This window comes from Leucoraja erinacea, chromosome 11, assembly GCF_028641065.1.
Source record: "Leucoraja erinacea ecotype New England chromosome 11, Leri_hhj_1, whole genome shotgun sequence".
NCBI classification, from domain to species: domain Eukaryota; kingdom Metazoa; phylum Chordata; class Chondrichthyes; order Rajiformes; family Rajidae; genus Leucoraja; species Leucoraja erinaceus.
Genome location: NC_073387.1, coordinates 37,248,877 through 37,270,063, shown reverse-complemented (window position 1 = coordinate 37,270,063; position 21,187 = coordinate 37,248,877). Strand labels below are relative to the sequence as shown.

General features: G+C 40.4%; 1 protein-coding gene across 4 annotated transcripts in view; it reads right to left on the bottom strand.

Annotated features, from left to right (window-relative positions):
• Window positions 1–21,187, bottom strand: part of LOC129701688 (complexin-2) — a 245,248-nt gene that overhangs the window by 27,462 nt on the left and 196,599 nt on the right. The window lies entirely within an intron of this gene.

Here is a 21,187-nt window from a genome sequence, read left to right as displayed (position 1 = left end):
TTAACAACTTGCAATGTACCAAAAAATAGCTCTCCTGTGAGTGAGCCATTTGAGGCAAAGGTTTAGTCTGAACCTGGATGTTGGTATATATTGTCAGAAAGCAGACATCTTATTATCAAACTGCAGTAACCTGGGGATTTATTTGTAATATCATTGCGTAAAAATATTTTTTAAATAACATTATTTTTCAGTGAAAGAAAAACTGGACAAATTTACTTTACGACAGACACAAAGTGTTGAAGTAACTCAGGCATGTCTAGAGAAAAAGGATGGGTAACATTTCGGGTCAGGACTTTTCTTCAGACCAATATTAAATGCACTTTTAAGTCTACAGAAGGATTCTGACCCGAAATCCTTTTTCTCCAGAGATGCTGCCTGAACCATTGAGTTATTCCAGCACTTTGTGTCTATCCATGGTATAAACCAGCATTTGCAGTTTCTTCCGACACTTAATTTACTTTAATATTTTCAGCCAAGACGTCTATGATTAGGCTTCATGCATTGCAATGTTGATAATAGTCAATATTTTTGAGAACTTATGAGAAATTTTAAACCCAATATTTAATCCGTGAACATTTGTATTTGCATAACTTTAACAGCTTCAATAGAAAGCTTCAAAAAGGTGCCATGTTTACACATTTTACTATCGTTTCAATATTATGCATATTCCTGGAATCAAATCACACATGCGGGGTTTAATCAAGACCAGGTGCCAGAGAAGAATATGTTATCGTTCTTGTATTGTAAGGTGGCACTGTGAGAATGAAGTAATATTTAAACACTGTATCAATGTCATTGGTTTGTACATTTTTTCTGAACTTCACTGCAGTAACAATGTGAGCTCCTTTATCAAAGGTTGCTTTTACAGTTTAGCTGAGTATTCATAGGCACAATTTAACTGTACTCCTTCCATGTATTAGTGTTTAGGTGGTGTCGTTAATTTTCCAGCAAATTGGTTGCATTCTAGGTCCTCCTTTAGCTCTGCCTCTCAGTGACTCAAAAAGTATATAACGTGTTCTTGTCCTTGATTGTCAAATAATTCATCACTACCTCCTTATCGCAACCTTTGTGGTCTCATAGAGCATAGAATATAGAACAGCACAGCAATAGGCCCTTTGGCCCACAATGTCTGTACTGAACATGATGCCAAAACAAACTCTTATCTGCCTGCAGATAATCCATATCCCTCTGTTTCCTACCTATCCACGTGTTCAGCCAAAAAGTATCTTAAATGCTATTATCATTTTTGCTTCCATTGCTACCCCTGGCAGCATGTTCTAGGCACTCACCGTCCTTTGTATAAAAAATTTGCCTCGCACCTCTCAGTTAACTTCGCTTCTCTCACCTACAAGAATAAATGTCTCCATATATTGACCAGTCCAACACACGTGCAAGCAGACCTCACTCATTTATTTTGGTTTTTAACTTGAGAATTTGAATAATCAATTTTTGAGTAAACATTCAAATAATAAATAATTGTCCTGAGTTTCACAGACTACCTAAGTTCATATTTCCCAATGGCATTCAATTTATCTTTTCAAGTCAAGTTGAGTTTGTGGTCATATGCACAAGTAGGTGGGGTACAGGTACAAATAAAACCTTGGTTGCTGCAGAAGCTGATCTTTCTGGCTGAAATGGTCATCAGGCTAAGCAGCAAGGATCCATGTGGCATGTGGCTTAAGAATTGCATACTGATTAGCACGATTTAGCCATGGTAAGCCCAGTCCATAAAATAACTATGAAAAATATTTGATGGATAGCAAAACCCCACCATAAACTTTACTTTTAGCTGTGAAGGCATTTCAATCTGTCTGAACGTTTTCATGGAATAAACAAAGAAAAAAATGGAAGAAGTAAAAGCACCAAAGACTTTGAAGTAATTAAAGCATTGTCTATACGTAAACATTTAAAATAAATTTAACGTTCTTCATTAATTTTTCTAACTTCACAATCCTCATTCAAACACCATGGCGCTGTGGTACAGTGGTGAAGATGCTGCCTTGCAGGGCCAGGGACCGGGGTTTGATCCTCACTACGGGTGGTATCAGTACGGAGTTTGTATGTTCTCTTTGTGACCGTGTGGGTTTTCTCCGAGTGCTCCAGTTTCTTCCCATATTCCAAAGATGTGCTTATTTGTAGGTTAATTGACCACTGTAAACTGTCCCTAATGTGTACTATAGAACAAGAGTATGGGTGATCGTTGGTCGGTGTGGACTCGGTGAGCCAAAGGGCTTGTTTCTTCACAGTAGCTCCAAACTAAACTAAACTAAGCTAAACTAAATGAATTGCCTGTTAAATCCTGTACCAGGTATAACCAGGTTGAGGAACCTGGAGCAAACTCCCCAATATTAACACTGGGGAATCTCACCAAGGTCCCACTACTCTTTTAGACTTCATGCCAAGTGCAATAAGGGGGTCCTTGTTCATCAGTCACTGAAAGTAAGCATGAGGGTATAGCAGGCAGTGAAGAAAGCTAATGGCATGTTGGCCTTCATAACAAAAGGAGATGATTATAGGAGTAAAGAGGTCCTTCTGCAGTTGCACAGGACCCTAGTGAGACCGCACCTGGAGTATTGTGAGCAGTTTTGGTCACCAAATTTGAAGAAGGGGCTCCACAACTGACAACCATGATTTTTGTCTGAGGTTGATGGATAATCTATGTTTGGTCTCTGGAATAAGTGGAGTTCCAGATACTATTTTGGGCTTCCAGTGAATGGAGTGAGCATAGTACAGGTACTCCATGTGTAATATAAATGTAACAATCGAATCAGCACTTTTGAAGTGTGAAATATTTCACTGGCCCCCATAATAATCCTCTCTCCCTTCCACCAAACGCTAAGCCTTAGCACTGCAGTATTTTTTCCCAGTACGTGAGTGTTACCCTACCAATTTGAATATGATTTAACAATCAGATTCTCTCTTCCAACTGAGCTTATATGTCACCATAATGTGTCTAGCAAATTAAAGCAATTCTCTGATCACAAAGCACCATCTGTGGAAATGGATAGAAGTGGCCCCTACATTCTGATTGGAAATTATTTTCCACTCATTCTCTAATCTCTGTGATTAATGCCGATACATTCTTGAGTGTGTGTATCTTTTCTTGTGCTATCGCCAGTAATGAGACCAACATTTCAATGTAAAAGTCCAATTTTAACACATCTTGACGCTTGGCGTTTAACAAGTATCCTCCAAATTGAGAGAAAAAAAGTTTATTTTTAAAAGCCAATTATATTTTGAGGCACTTGATTTAGGGGCGAACTAATTCAGTCTTTTGCAGTCTGAGCTCAGCCCTGCTAAACTGGCTCAAAAACACTGAAGAACCATTAACCTTTGTGTTAGTTATCTCAGACTGTTTTGCTTGGAAAATGGGCAATTGGCAATAAAACTGGAGTGGTGGATAATAAATTCTTCTGCTCTGTCCTTCGTATGGCTTATTTGTGAAGCGAGGTCACCTGCTTTTCCCAAGGGTTTCCATCATCTGTGGAAATTCAAACTGTAACAAGCTAAGCTATAACTATACGATCGTGACCCAGGCTCACTTTCTCATTTATTTCCCTTCATTATTTTCTGCATGGTGTATGTATTTCTGTTTCAGTTTATCTGTTTGCCTTTACCCAGAAGTTAATAAGTCACCGTGTACAATCCCATCAGTGGAATCACCTGATGACATTGAAATCTTCACACTGATCAATGAGGTTTTGTTTTGATTTTGAAACTTTAGCATCTTACCACGTATACAGGGATAAATTGTTGCTTATGAAGCAATCTGATTAATTCTAGGGCAAGGTAGATTCATACGTGGGGATAGCTTGCTATATGTGGATTAGTTTACCAGATCTCCAATAGTTCTTAAACTGGAAACATTAACCTTGTTTGTTTTTCTTTCCCAATGTACTGCTGATTATAATGAATATTTAAGTGTAGTTTTATGATGGACAAGGGGACATTGAGCAAATTAAAACATTTGGCTGCACTGTGTATTTTAATTAATTATCTCTCTATGACATAAATGAGAGCCAATTTCCATCTCCCAACTTCACTATTTTTCATGGTGAACAGGCAATAGCAGGGATGAAAATTATAATGAAAGGTTGCTGATTTTTTAATAGGCCTGGGCTTAAGTGGCCAGTCTGCCTAGTTGTGAATCAATTTTAATCCTCTCCATTTCATAAGGTTGACAAGGAAAGCAACCCATTTTTAGTGGTATTTAAAATCACACAAACCTGCTTTCTTGATTGCTGTAAATAACTGGCAGCTGCATTATTTTAACTTATCAATAGGTTTTAAATATATAATTTGTTTTTGCTTTTAATGGTCTGACCATCTTCAAACATTGACAGTGCCTTGAAACCTATGAGCCCAAACTTGTGACCTTCATGTATTCCAAAGTGTCTTGGAAGTACAAAATCACAGAATTGTAATGATACAGAAGGAAGCCATTTGGCCCATGTTGCTTCCTGGTAGAACCTTTCTGTTTATCCCATTCCCTATTCTTGCCCCATAACCTACAAATTATTTTCTTTAAATTTAATTTAAATTCCTTTTGAAGGGATTGATTGCTTCTGGGTTTTTTCATACCCTTAAATAAATTATTTTCAGATCATTACTACTCTCTGAGTAAAGACGTTTTATTTGAATAAGACATTGGTGAAGCCACATTTAGAGTATTGTGTTCAGTTTCGGTAACCCCATTTTAGGAAAGATGTTGTTATGCTGGAATGGGCACAGAAAAGATTTACGAGGAGGTTGCCAGGTCTCGAGAGGCCTGAGCTCTGGGGAGAGGTTGAGCAGGCTAGGACTTTATTCTTTGGAGCGCAGTAGGATGAGGGATGAGCTTATAGAACTGTATAAGATCATGAGACGAATAGATAAGGTAAATCCACAGAATCTTTTACCCAGAGTAAGGGAATCCAGAACCAGAGGACATAGGTTTAAGGTGAGGGTGGAAAGATTTAATTTGAACCTGAGGAGCAACCTTTTTACACGGTGGTGGGCATAATGAAAGCTGCCAGAGGAAGTAGTTGAGGCAGGTACTTTCACAAAGTTTAAAAAACATTTTGACAAATACGTGGATAGGATGGAGTTAGAAGGATATGGGCCAAATGCAGGCAAGTGGCCCATATGGGGTAGATGGGGTATGTTGGTCGGTGCAGTCAAGATGGGCTGAAGGGCCAGGTTCCACGCAGTATGACTCTAAAGGGGTTGTCCCACTTGGGCGACCTAATTGGCGAGTTTAGAAGAGTTTAGGAGAGTTTGAAAAAATGTCATGTTGAAGACCTCCTTTGACTATGTAGAAGACCTCCTTCGATCTCTTTCGACCTCCCTTCGACTATGATGTAGACTATCTACGACTACCTTTGACGACCTTCGATTACCTTCGACTACCCTCGATTACCCACGACTAACATGCCGACTTACTACGACAAAACCTACGAGTAAAAAAAGTATTGATTTTTTCCATGGCAACCTTCTTTTATCGCGGGCATTTTTCAACATGTTGAAAAATACGCCGCAACATAGGTGAGGCCTCGAATACACGGGGACTACTCTCGAGCATGAAGGAGAGTTACAAAGACCTCCTACGACCTTGTGTTGACCATGTTGCGAATATGAGCTAAGGGCAAACTCGCCAGAACTCGCGGATTAGGTCGCCCAAGTGGGACAGCCCGTTTAGTCTCTGTAATGTAATGCTCCCCCTTGTGTCTTTTCAAACCAATTTTTGTAATCAATTTGTAGTCAATGCTTATTATTACCTTCCATACGTACACATTTTGTTGCATCTGCAAATTTAAAATTTTACTCAGCACACTTACATTTATATATAATTAAGATATATTAAAAATCAATGGTCACAGCACCAACTCCGGGGAAAACACCACCGTTTCACATTTTCTGGTCTGAAAAACAACCACTTACCACAACTTTCTGCTTTCCGAATTTAAGCCAATTTCTCATACATGGTGTGAGTGAGCTTTTAATTTCCCCGACCTCAAATTTACAAACCAGCTTTTGTGTGGGATTTTATAAAAGAGCTGCTGAAAATCCATATGGATGATACTTGTTACATTCGCTTCCACAACTGTCCTTTTTTTAACACATCAAAAGATTCAATCATGTTGATCATCCAACTCAGTATCCCATCCCTGCCTTCTCTCCATACCCCCTGATCCCTTTAGCCACAAGGGCCACATCTAACTCCCTCATAAATATAACCAATGAACTGGCCTCAACTACCTTCTGTGGCAAAGAATTCCACAGATTCACCACTCTCTGTGTAAAAAAAGATGTTCTCATCTCGGTCCTAAAAGACTTCCCTCTTATCCTTAAACTGTGACCCCTAGTTCTGGACTTCCCCAACATCGGGAATAATCTTCCTGCATCTAGCCTGTCCAACCCCATAAGAATTTTGTAAGTTTCTATAAGATCCCTCCTCAATCTTCAAAATTCTAGCGTGTACAAGCCGAGTCTATCCAGTCTTTCTTCATATGAAAGTCCTGCCATCCCAGGAATCAGTCTGGTGAACCTTCTCTGTGCTCCCTCTATGACAAGAATGTATTTCCTCAGGTTAGGAGACCAAAACTGTACGCAATACTCCAGGTGTGGTCTCACCAAGACCCTGTACAACTGTAGTAGAACCTCCCTGCTCTTATACTCAAATCCATTTGCTATGAATTCTAGCATACCATTTGCTTTCTTCACTGCCTGCTGCACCTGCATTCCTACTTTCAATGACTGGTGTACTGTGACACCCAGGTCTCGTTGCATCTCCCCTTTTCCTAATTGGCCACTATTCAGATAATAGTCTACTTACCTGTTTTTGCCACCAAAGTGGATAACCTCACATTTATTCACATTATACTACATCTGCCATGCATTTGTCCACTCACCCAACCTATCCAAGTCACCTTGCAGCCTCCTAGCATCCTCCTCGCAACTAACACTGCCCCCCAGCTTCGTGTCATCAGCAAACTTGGAGATGTTGCATTCAATTCCCTCATCCAGATCATTAATATATATTGTAAATAGCTGGGGTCCCAGCACTGAGCTTTGCAGTGCCCCACTAGTCACTGCCTGCCATTCTGAAAAGGACCCGTTTACTGCTACTCTTTCATTCCCCCTCAGCTTTCTCTGTGTAGCTTACTTCTCATTGCAGTTATTCTGACAGATTTTCTTTTATCTTCTGTCATGCAAGGAGCTTTTGCTTCGGTTGTACTTTTCCCCCTTGAGTGAATATGTCTTACCTCTTTAAAATCTACCTGTTCCCTTGGAGTTTTATCCAGTATTATTTGGTCCCATCTTCACCTAGAAATGGCCCTTCTTAATTCACTTTGGTTAACCTTGCCCCAATTTAAAAGTCTCCTCTGAATTTCTTCTTCTTCTTCTCCATTATTAAGCCAAGCTTCATGATTTAACAATCACTGCTCCACAAGCGTATGCACACTAGCATGCATTCATCTAAACCGTCTTATTTCCTGGAATGAATCCAACATTGCTCCTCCTTACTGGGTCCGAAATATCCAGAACATTAAGAATGTTCTCAGAAATTATTTCAGCAAATCCCCTTTATCTTGTCCTTCTCTTCCTGTAATATATAAATGTCGTGTAATCAACAGCCACACTGCAGTGTGGTTCTGTCCCCACTTTTCTAGCAGTTCCCATGTCTCTTCCACCTTGCCTCAATCCACTAGGAGACAAGGAGGAACTTCTTTAGTCAGAGGGTGGTGAATCTGTGGAATTCATTGCCACTTAAGAATGTGAAGGCCGTCAATGGATATTTTTAAGGTGAAGATTGATAGGTTCTTGATTAGTACAGGTGTCAGAGATTATGGGGAGAAGGCAGGAGAATGGAGTTGCAAGAGTAAGATAGATCAGCCATGATTGAATCGCGGAGTAGACTTGATGGGCTGAATGGTCCAATTCTGCTGCTAGGACTTGTGAACTTAAAGTTAAATGGTTGTGACTTACTAGATACGGACACCAACCTTACCAATACTGTGTGCCCATTCTCTGCTCATAATATTGATAATAAAATCATACAATTGAGAGAGGTTTTGCAGTAGGATTTTTCTAATCTATCATAAGTACATGGTGCTTATAAACCCAGCAAATGTCTCTGAAATGTCACCACTCAAAATTCGTTTGGATCACAAGAATCAAAGCGATTGTCCACAGGCTCTGCAATATATGCCACACCTGCAAAGTAACCCTTCTGCCTCAGATCTCTGGGTGGATACTTAATTTTGTTGAGGAAAAAAAATCATTTCAGTATTCACAATTAACACCTTTGAAATGACCAGAAAACCAGAGTGTTCTATAATATGTGGGAGGATGAACATTAATTGGCTACAACGATCTAGCTCAGGGATGGAATAAACTCTGTTACTTGGTCTCTTCAGCACAGGTAACTCAAGTTAATTATAACAGAACCATGCTGTGTGCGGAGGAAGATAGAGCCAACTAACATATAATGGCAGAAAGTTTGACAGTGGTTATATTAAGAATTCACAATATTATCCGCCTTGTTTCAGCTATCTTAATTTTATATTTTAATTAAAGCATTACATTATATAGATAATCTTGGTGACATTGCAATCAATTCTGTGAACAATGCATGAAATTTAGTAAGCAATAATATTTTCGTCTGAGTAAGGGTCATTAAAAGAAATGTTTCTTTATTGCCTGACTTGCTGAGCACCCGAACATTTTCTGATTTTAACTTCATATAATTAATTTAATGAGTTACAGATTTTCCATGCTTATCTGGATAACTTTTACAGGCAAGCTGTGGAAACTATTGAAATATTTATGCTGTGTTGCTAGTGTTCCTGCAGCCCTTTTATTGAAGTTACAATGGATAAGATGAGCATCGCAGGGAGTCCTGCTTTTTATCTTAAAAGGCACTTACACAGAGCAGATGCTGGAAATGCATTGTACTTTCCAAATCATGGTGATTCAGGTTTGCCAGGGATACAATAATATCGAGGTCAAGCAACACTTTGCCTAATATGTGAGACCTATTGAAGAAGGATGGTTCACTGCAATACAGTGAATGCAAATTAAAACCAAATTTTAAACCACCTAACCTGATCTGAGAGGTAAGCTGTTATAATTCGAGAAGAGCAGTTAAATCTTAACCAATATCTTCATATCCCGGAACTCAGTGGCATTAAGATCATAGTCTGTGGAGAACTGTACACATAATCACTTGTTACAAATAGTTTTGGTTTGGTACAATATTACTCAATAATAACCACACCCAGTACTACCAAAATCGCATGTGTCAAAATAGTCTTACTATGATCTTGATTAATATCCCAGAATATTGCAGAATCTTTCAGTTACATTAGCACGATATGTTTAACATCTTGCATTAGCATGTCCACTATTTACACTTAAATAATTTAAAAATCTTAGCATCCTAATGACATTAGGATATGTTTCCATGTAAGGCATTAAGCATTAGCAACTCTCCTAATCAACACAGCCATCATAGGGCAACTAAAGCTTCTCCACTGCAGTCCAGTATCCTATATTATTTTATTGCTGCTTCATAATACAATTAATGCAAACTAGTGACCTAAAATTCTTCTTAATAATCACATTATTTTATCTGAGAAGCCAAATGATTTACAGTCACTTTAACGTTAATAGTTCCACTAAAATATTACCATACAAGAAATTAATGCAGTAATACGTGCATGCTTCTGGAATGTGAATGTGAGCAGCTTAAGTCTGCATAATTCCATTCATTCCCCATGACTGGTATTAAAGAATGGCCAAAGTTATATGCTGGGAAGCTGCTATTTTTGTAAAGTCCTCTACCTTCATTATGGAAACCATGTCCTGATTAAGGAAACTGACAATTTAAATCAAGCATTGCAAAAATTCAATGTCCATTATATTCCATTGAAGCATTCCATTTCCTTCTCCCTCATTAATAAATTTCATAAAGGATAATTAAAAATCTTCTATTCCCAGAAAGTTGAGAGTGCTACCATTTGTAATAATGTGAGCCTAACAGCATTGATTAATTTAAGGGAGTTAGTTATATTGGCTGATGAGGATGATGGTGTTGTATGACTGAGCTCTCCCATGAGAAAACTTCTTACCACTCTCAGAACCATAACATCACTACTTAACATTGTCATCATTTCCCATAAAGCTACAGCCCTTCTTTCCAATGGAGATCCTTCCTCCATTTCCCCACTGCACAAACTGCAGCACATCTGGCCTGCTTATTCTGTCTGCAAGATGCACAAGCAGAACCAACCTGAGAGATCCACTGTTACAACCCATTCATGGCCCAGAGGACATATTTTCCTACTGTATTTATTGTCTAGTCTTTTCTTACTCATACTGTGACTTTTGATGCCCTACTGCGGGCACATTGCAGATTTTTGAGCACTTTCCATCTGGTTGTCAGGTTGCAAATAATCAGATTAATTTGCTTTTTTTCCAAATATGTGCTTATATGAGGATGTATCCACTAGAAGAATACATTAAGAAATCTTAGGTATCTTACAGAACTTGGCATGTATTCATTGATGAAGCAGAAAATTAAGCAGCTAATGTATTGATTTCCCGATATGCCCTTTCAGGATGCACGTTTCCTTGGAATATAATGGCAGACTAGTTCCTATCCATTTTATGTTCTCTAACTGTGCTATTTCACCATTTATGCATGCATTTTGTGACAACTTTCTTTATATCTCCTTAGGAATTATATTTATGTGGTATTTCTTCATTGCCCACTACAATAATGCATGTTTTCATTCACTCAAAGAATGTGGACATTGGTATCAGTCCTAGAATTGAATGTTCATTTGTAGCTGTCTTTGAGCAGCATCAGCCCATTGACTGGTTACACTTTCAATGTGCTGTCGGTAGGGATTCTCTGCATTCGGACCCATTTACGAAGAAGTATGTTTATTGATTCTCAAATTATGATGGACTGATTGGATGGGAACAGTTAATGGTGTACACATTCGTCTTCTGCCTCTTGTCCTTCATCATAATCATAATCATATTTTATTAGCCATGTATGTTTTGCAATTTACGAGGAATTTCATTTACCATACAGTCATACCAATAAAAACCAACAGATCACACAAAATACATTTTAACATAAACATCCACCAAATTCCTCACTGTGATAGAAGGCGAAAATAAGTTTAATCTCTTCCCTTCTTTATTCTTCCGCGGTTAGGGGCCTTTAGCCTTCCATTGATGGGACGATCTTGGATCCCCTAGCCGGTGGCATTTGGGACCTCGCGTTGGGGCGATCAAGGACCTGCATCGGGGGGGATCTCAGCTCCCCCATGCCGGGCGATCAGACCACGGGTCAGGGCTGGTCGAAACCTTCTGCGTCATTTGGAGCTCCCGACATCTACAGTCTCTACCCGAGACTGCAAGCTCCTCGATGGTGAGATCCGCAGGCTGCGGTTGGAGCATCGATCCCAGGCAAGGGATCGGCTCCAATGGTAAGTCCAGACCCCCGCGGTGGAGCTCAAAGTCAATCCTGAGTATGACCGCCAGCTCCATAATGTTAAGCCGCAGAGCGATTGGAGATACGATCCAAAAAACAATCGCATCTCCGGCAAGGTAAGAGATTGAAAAAAAAGTTTCTCCCAACGACCTCCCCCACCCCCCCACATAAAACAAATCAGAGAACATTAATACAAACTTTTAAAACACACTAAAAATAACAAAAAAAAGGCAAACAGACTGTTGGCAAGGTTGCCACCGTGTGGCGCTCCCTGGTGTTCAATGGTAGAAGATGTCATGGGTTGATGGAATGCCAAAGGATTGGATTATTTTGTCCTGGAATGGTAAATATTGTTGCAATTGTGTGGGGAAGCTTAACCCGGTGCAGAAGGTGATCTTGCAGTTGCAGCAGTTAAGTTACTGGTCCATGGTTTGTTTTGGTTATTCTATCTAACACAGATTAATTAAACTGCAAGTATAAAGAGTGGCAGGCATGTTATTTTACATTTTCAGAGTCTGTGAATGATGCTGGGATTTAATTTTGTCAAACAATTCAATTGGAAGGTCCAGAAAATCTTCCTTCTTATCAAGCCTAATTTTGATCTTATTCCTGATTTTGTCACTAAAGATCCACATCTTCAAACAATATACCATGGAATGATACGGTTACTTAGAGGTACATGGTAACATAGTGTAAGATCATCGAGGAGCCAAGATCAGTTGTTAATGGTGAAAGTGGGATTTTTGGTTATGTGAAAAATTATAATGTTTTTTGGGGGATTTTGTTTCTGGAAATGTGGCTTAATTTTCCAAAGGACATCAATCATCTGTTTAGGGAGCACTAATCAGAAATCTGGATGGACAGCCAAGATTTCACTCCAACCATTTAAAATATTGTCTATAAACCATGCTCTGAGTACTTGAACACTGTTAGATTCAGCAATTGGGATGACATCTTACTGATGTTCAGAACTTGCAATATAAAGCGCTGTGGGAGCGCTATCCTGTATGGGTATGGCTGCCCAGCCTGCAGCTGTCCATTTTTTTCATCTCTTTTTTTATTTTTTAGTTAGTTGAGTTTTTGTTTTTTAGAGTTCTAGTCTTTTTTATGTGGGGGAAACTGCTTTCCAGGGTCCCTACCCGCTCGGAGAGGCGACTTTTCTCCGGGCAGCACCTTTGATCCTTCCTCGCGGCCTACCGGTTAGCTTGGCGTTTCCTGAGGGGACCGGCCAGAAACTCGGCTTCGGTGGCGGCGCAGCGCAGGAGCACTATCGCGGAGTGGAGTGGGCGATGCCTTGCCCGGGTCGCCGCGCTGGAACTCCGGTGAGCTGAAAACCGCCGATGCAACATCGCGGAGCTGCGGGACTGTGGAGCGGCCAGCTGTGGGCGGCGGCGCTGAACTTTAACATCGGGAGCCTGGGATTTCTCGCCGAGATCGCCAGTGGTGGAGCTCCATCCAGCGCGGCCTGTTGGCTTCGGAAGCCGCGGTAAGGAAGCGGCCGTTTCAGGTTTCCCATGCTGCTGTGAGGATTCTCCCGACGCCGGAGCACCATCATCCGGCGAGAACGGCCTGGAACATCGGGCCTCCGTAAAGGCGATGCGGAGACCTCAATAGGCCCGACTATGGGTGGACATGGGGACTGGATTTTGTGCCTTCCCTCAAAATGGGAACCATTGTGGGGGGATGTTTTTTATGTTAAATTTCTTTATTATTGTTATGTTTTTTTTAATGTGCTGCAATGGTAATACGCATTTCACTGTATGTGACTAATAAAGAAACCTTTGAACCTTTGTGGACAACAGCATCAGGCTGATCGCTATAGTTCCTTCGTGTAATTACATTTAGAGTAAAATCCATTATATAGTGACCTCTAATATATATGTAGAAAAAAAAATCAACTCTTCACGTGCCAAAGCATCAGATACATTTCTTAAAGTCTCAGGTCAGTTGCAAGAATGGTTGGAAAATGCCATCGTGAAATCCATTTGTTTCACTAGCTGTTGAAAAACCACTTTTCAAAATGGTGTTAAATCTGTAAAATATGTTCTTAGAAGTTTTAGAATCTCTTTGCTGCATTATTCATGTACCTTGAGAGGCAAGGAGAAAAGTTTGACAAATGGCCTGGAATTATTTTTGTGGGTACATCCTGGATATTCGGGCAATAATTGACATGCTGCTGTCAAGTTATGCTCAAATTTCTTGTGAATCCCATTAGAATCAGCACAAAAGAAAAAATAGCCATATCAGCAGATTCAATAAATTCCCAATGAACGCTCAAAGCTCAATCAATGCATTCTAACTTTCAGGATGAAAAATATTGCTTCAAATCAGTCAAATATCCTTCGTGCACAATAACTATGTGTGCCAAAAAAAACCTCTAAGGAGATGTGCTTTAATTTTTAATGTTGTAAAACTGCTCTAAGGGAAACAGAAAATACAGGGCAGATGTGTTTCCATGCTGAGATCTAAACATGCTCCACAGGTTTCAGGCGAGCAACTTCTGCACCATATTGATCCGCCTTATATACTGTGTGTTAGATTTGCGTCCTACATATAATTGTAAATATTTGCAAACAAGCAGAAAATTCTAGCCAGATATGTGAAGCATGGAACATAATAGATTTCACTGAGAAGTGATGATAGTTTCATGACTTTCAGACAGCAGTGTAATGTGAACCTGGTGCAATTCCTCAACTTACACAGGGGAATCTGCCCACTGAGCCTAAGCAGGAAAAATGATTCCATTCATTTCAGTACAGGAATTGCTGTTAGGAACCTCGACATATATGAGGTGATTTTCATTTTCTTTAAACCAAATGAATTGCTTAAACATTTTCACTAATGTAAGAATTTTATTTTTTAAATATATTATTTAAAATATAATAGTCAATTCATGTTTAATAATTTAAATTTTTTTCTGAATGTTTCTGAACATTAACATTCAATTCCTTGACTGATGCATAACAAAAAACATGGCTTGGTCAATGTTTTTTTCATGATATCATGATGTTGTCAAGCTGGAAAGTGTGTAGGGAAGATTTTCGAGGATGTTGCCAGGACTCGAGGGCCTGTGCTATGGAGAGAGGTTGTGCAGGCTAGGACCCTATTCCTTGGAGCATAGGAGGATGAGGGGTGATCTTATAGAGGTGTACAAAGTCATGTGAGGAATAGATCGTGTAGATGCAAAGTCCCTTGCCCAGTGTCGGGGAATCAAGAATCAGAGGGCATAACATTTAAGGTGAGGGGGGGGGAAGATTTAGTAGGAACTGGAGGGGTAACGTTTTCATGTAAAGGGTGGTAGGTGTATGGAATGAGCTGCCGGAGGAGATAGTTGAGGCTGGTACTATCGGAATGTTTAAGAAACATTTAGACACATACATGGATAGGACTGGTTTAGACGGATATAGGCCAAATGCAGTCAGGTGGGACAAGTGTAGATGGGACATATTGACCAGTGTGGTCACGTTGGGCTGAAGAGCTTTTTTCCATGCTGTAAGACTCTAAGATTCTATGACTCCATCTGTGCATGTGCTTGATCTGGCCTGCCACAAATTGGAATTTATGTAAAGATGATGAGAATGTAATGGCTGCTACAAGTAGTTTGGAAATAAATCTGCTCAAAGTAAATCAGTTATAAGAGGTAAATCAGTAGCATGTCATTGTAACACCCCAGCATATTTTGACAGGTTTAAACCGTCTACTTTAGACAAGGCGTTTATACAATGGGAAAGCTAAGGAATTAAAAAGCTGGTAGACCTTTATGAGATGGGGGACTCTCCTCTCATTTCAAGAATTACAGTCGAAATATCATCTGAAAGGTAGCCAATATTTTAGATATCTTCAAATACGAGACTATGTGAAATCACACACCCAAGACTGTCAATATATGGTTCCAGACATACTAGATGAATGCATGAATAGAAAGTCGGATTCAAATAAGTTAATATCGTACCTTTATAATACCCTTTTAAATTTACAAACTGCATCGTCGGAAATAATTAGGCGAGCCTGGGAAGATGAACTGGGTCTAACAATTTTAAAAGATAGTTGGGAGGAAAGCCTTCTATATATACATAACTGTTCTCTTATTGTTAGGCACTCGCTAATACAATTTAAAATATTGCATAGACTTTATTACTCAAAGTCTAAATTGAATAAGATCTTCCCAAATGTCTCCCCTATTTGTGATATTTGTCTCCTTCAAGAAGCAACCATAACCCATTATTTTGCTTCCTGTACAAAATTACACAACTTCTTATTCTTTTATTTTTTCATTTTCAGGTTATAAGGTTAAAAATGAAGCTGTACAATAATTGTATAATCTTAGATGCCGAATGTTTTATCTTTGTACAATTGCTTCTAATAAAAATAATAATTAAAAAAAGCATATTTTGACAGATGCCATTCTTCCAATCTTTTTTAATTAATCCTATGTTAAGCAGAGAACTAATTAGTAAAATTATGATGGAATAATTTACTAACTATTCCATCTTGTTAATTAGTTGCTTAAAAATTTTAATTGAATTATTTTTATAATCTTTGTACAGACTCTTTCTCCTCAATTGGATAGTTCGGAATGAATGAATGTGAACATATTTGCTTCATGAACAAATTTGCTTTGGATAGTAAATTTGTTCATTTTTTTAAGGTAATCATTAACATGGAAGAATGGGAAACTATTTAAATGTTCCTGATATAATTTTCCCTTTTTTGCGGAGATTCTAACAGAGATTATTGGTAAAAAAAAGTGTGCACTATTAGATGTGTGCTTGTATTACGATGGGAGATAGGAAGCGTACAGTAGGGATTCTCTATAAAAGTTATCAATGGATGCAGGCCAATATAATAGAAAGATTAAATGAGAACTTACCAGTTTGAAGTTTGATCTATATTTTATGAGGAGTTACAATGAGAGATTACGTGAAGACCCCGGCGGTTCGCATGCACGTCAATCTTCAAAGCAGTGGTGTGAAATCACAGATAACACCAATTGAAGTAACATAGTAAGATCAGAGAAGACTAGAACTACCAGATGACCTTCATGAGGGTTGGGAGTGGAGGGCACGTAATCCCTTATCGTAACTCCTCATAAAATAAAGATCAAACTTCAAACTGGTAAGTTCTCGTTTAATCTTACTATTTTACTTCGGAGTCACGTGAGTGACTACGTGATGATTTCAAAGCTCTGTGATTTCATGCCGTGAGAAACGAGTCTACACAACCACAACTGCTCCATTGACAAACGAGGGAAAACATTCATAATGCATGCAGTCATGACATAGATTTAAACATGTTGATGCTGTTAAATGAAGTAATAATAATAGTCACATCTCTCATCTGGATGGAACCTATAACAGAACATAAAATAAAGTTGACAAATACCCCTGGTCTGGCAACGGGTTATTATAAAATATTTGCAAATTCGTTCGTTTGACCATGCTGCAGCTGTTAGGATGTGGTCTAGCGGAACATAATTAGCCCTTGCTGCTGCTGTTGTAGCCGCCCTGGTGGAGTGAGATCTGGAATCAGTATCTACTCCTGCATAACTCAACTCCGTTTTATCACCTGGAAATGGTCTGAATAGATACGTACTTATAAAGTTTTTTGTAACTAACAATCATAGCTAGCTAAGAGCCTCGAAGGTTCTTGGTGACCTTGAAGTATTGTTGTATATGTGAGCCCTCACATAACGAAAGGTCCCTGGGTATGCCTTGACCTATTTTGAGACCTGACACCCCTACTGCTCTGCTTAAATAAATTATAAACATAAAATACTATACATATTATTTACAGATGTAATCATCCTGTCCCGTCGCAATTATGTTTACGACTGACCTGTTGCGCTAAACTAGCGCCAGGAGGATAACTACCTAATGAGATCCGGCCAAAGCTAAGAATGTAGCTGGAACCCCCAGGTGAAATAGTGTTAACATAATGTCAACATCCCATACTGCATTGTACTTGTCCTGGGAGAACTTGTGTTAAAGATATCCTTTACTAACTCGATATCCGGGGTGAACCCAACAGAGTGGATCTCGTTTGTTGCAGCAAATCTGATGGAAAACACGTTGGCACAGTTAATGACCCTATAACTCAATTATTGTCAAAGACCATTTAAAATTAACTCCAAGAGTTCAGTAATCTGTACCATTTTAAATATAACATGAGCATTAAGCAAAAGCTTCCCATCTCCTGAAGAAGCAAAGTACTGGTTTTTTGGTACTATCCCAGCACTCTGAACACATACAAGGATAGGTGTGACAACCCAACCTGTAGGCAGTCTATTGAGAATCTGTAGAACATAAATTGATTTTATCATGCAATGGCTGATTTCCCGAGCCACAGGCTGAACCAGCAAAGTTAAGTTTAGAATAACCATATCAGGTTGTATTATTATTCCCGACAAATCGTGAATCAAAACTGCATAGGCCAATCACACAACAGGAAACCTAAAGCGGGCTCTTCGTGACTTTATTTGAAGACCCGACTGATGAAGCAAAATGGAGGAAGACATAAAAGACCATTCCTCCTGCTTGTAGCGAGAATGTATCTTTTGCCACTGTTATGCCACATATTTTTGCAACCTGTGAATTAGCATGAAAACAACATATCTATATTTGGTGTTACATTGAATCAGAATTTCATAAATATGGTGTGGTCCAACAACCATTATGTGTTGTCATTGATCTGTACTTGATGATACTCTAGTGGCAAATGAGATTATGTACCTATTACAGGATTCTTTTACTTGATTGCACCCACGTGATTATCATATGCCACCATCATAGTGTGTCAACATGAAGTTGAGCGTGCAGATATGCATATTCGCTCAATCACTCTTTAACCCATAAAATGCACGTAGGGTCTATAGATAGTTGATACCAATAACTGAAGAATTAATAGCTCATGCAAATCTCCTCCACCTCCAAACTAGAGATGACATTCGCAATTTCTCACCTTAGGCCATTAGCATCATTTTGCAATATAATGAAATAATTACTGATCAAACTACTGGAGCAATGCTGAATACTGTTTGTCCATCATTGTGACTTTAGTAGCTTCAGTTGGTAACAGCAAAGGTGTGTTAACAATGACCTACATGGCACTTTAGAGTTTGCCATTTAGCATGCTGTCAGTTCTCCCACTTGCACAGCTGCATCACATCTATTACATTGCCAATTAGTCTAATGAACAGAGAGCTGCTTTATAACAACAAGGTTGTTCCAGGTTTCTATTGACTCCAATCTGTTGCCCGGGGTGGAGTCACAGGCCAACTAATAGCCAAAGGTAAATCCCAATGACCAACTAGTCCATTTGATAACAACTTAATTTTAACTGGATAGAGGAGCCCAATTTCTCAAATAGCTTGAGACTGAAAAAGTGGATTTTAGCAAAATACAGCGTCAAAATATCATCCAGACAACACATAACAAGTGTTTTTGAACTCTGAGTAATCCTCTTTGAATGATTTACTGCCATCATACTGTTAAATTGCCTCATCATAGCAATGCCTCCAAATATCTCCGATGATCACTGTAAATAGAAACACCCTATGAAATCAGTTTAATCAGCCATCTTTCATAATGAACAGGCCACGCCTGCCATCATTTTGTGTCTGCCCTGAACAGCAACTCTGGCCCGAATACCGATAATTCTAACCTGTCCCAAGCCAACTCTGGCCATAATTCTGAGCCTGCCTCAAAAGACAATTCTTGCCACAATTCTGACCCTGCCTTGATAGACAATTCTGCCCATATTTCCGAGCCTGTCTCAAAGGCAATCCTGGCTAAAATACTGAGCCTGCCGCAACACAATTCTGGCCCAATTCCAACCTGCTTGGAATGCTAGTAATGTCCAGTTTTACCTGGTTAAATGCTTCTGAGTACATGACAATGTCTTAATCATTTGTGTATTGTACAACCAAGTGTAAATCTTACCAACTTGTAAGTGGTCCCTTAGTTGTAGAGTAACACTGGTAGAGTGCGTGGACCCTCTGGCCAGCTTTCATGCTGCCACCAGCTTCAGTGAACCGCTTACTGCCGATGAAGCCATGGGGTGCGTTGTCACCGAAACTATGAAGCCTTGCTCGTCGTTGGCCTAATTGGTCCAACAGCATATGCTTCGTCCTCCAGGTTTTGCCTGTGGAATAGGTCTTACCTGAATAGAAGTTTTGGCGGTTGGCTCTAACGTCCCCTGGTAGCGGTGTTCACTGCATTGTATTGGGATGGCAACCTTGCTGCCAGGAATGGTACCTCTGACACGTGCCCTTCATCCCTTGGGGTATTCTCCACGACTATACCCTCAGCCTCGGCGTCAGATTTACACTGACCCGGCATGCTCTCCTCCTCCATGAGGGTGACATTAAGCAGCCCTGCTACAAGGCGCTGCTGGCGCGGCCTCTCCAATAGGCCAACGCCGGCATGGACTCGGCGTCAGCCTAATACTGACCCGGCGGCTTACATGCCTTGGGGTATGCTGCTCTGCAATACCTCCAACTTCAGGGTCAGAACAAAACTGCTCACCTCCTCCATGAGGGAGACATTATGCAGCCCATCTACAGTTGCTGTTGCCATACATTAAGCAGCCCTGTTACAAGGCGCTGCTGGCGCGGCCTCCCCCATAGGCCGGCACTGCCATAGACTCGGCATCCCATTAAGCAGCCCTGTTACAAGGCGCTGCTGGCACGGGCTCTCCCATAGTCCCGCGTTGACACAACTCCTGCTGTTGGAGTGTATGTAGATGGAGCCTCCTCTCCATTAGGAGCTCCATCCTGGCCAACCTCCAAATTTTTCTCATTACCGGAAGGGAACCCTCCCGGCACCAGGGCTGACCATTTTGGTCGGTTTACCCCATATCTTGGGGACCACTGCGGTCTGGGCACCGCATTGCTGCTGGATATCTCCTCCCCGGAAATCCCAGTGTCTATATGCATTACCGGAGGGAAACCCCTACCGGCACCAGGGCTGACCGTTCCGGTCCGTTTAACCCCTATCCTGGGGACCCCTGCGGTCTGGGAGCCGCATTACTACTGGATTTCCCCTACCCGGGAACCCCAGCGTCTATATGCATATCGGAGGGGAAAACCCTCCCAGCACCCGGTCTGCTGGATGTCCCCTCCACGGGAACCGCAGCGCTTGGAAGTCACTGACCACCTTGTCAGTGACTGAGATCGCGAAACCCGACATTCACCAGCTATCTGCTTCTGCGGTGAGAACCAGGCATTCCCCACAGCCCATAGCTGGTTCCCTCATCGGCCTTCACGAAGCATCCGGCAGGATTCCTCTGCAACAAGAGGTTCCTGCAAGAAATCAAAATAGGTAAGAAATACAAGTTTACCTGAAGTTTAAACTTACCGTTAGCAGGAGCAACGTTCCTGCCATCCGGTGCTTCACCATGCTAGCGTCGAATTGACGCGCATGCGAACTGCCAGGGTCTTCACGTAGTCACTCACGTGACTCCGAAGTAAAATCCCAGAGCATTGTATTGGTGAGGCCTTCCACTATATTTCTGAGAGGCTGAGTGATGTTCATAGTGCTCTTATACTCTCCCTCAATGATTACTTTCTCTACCACCATGTTCAATACAGGAGCTGCCTGTATCTCTGTCCTTCCTAGAACTCTTCATATTAAGCCATTCTTTGCGGTTCCATTCCTTCCAACAACTATTAAAATTACAATTACCCCTTTAAGGAATTCCAGA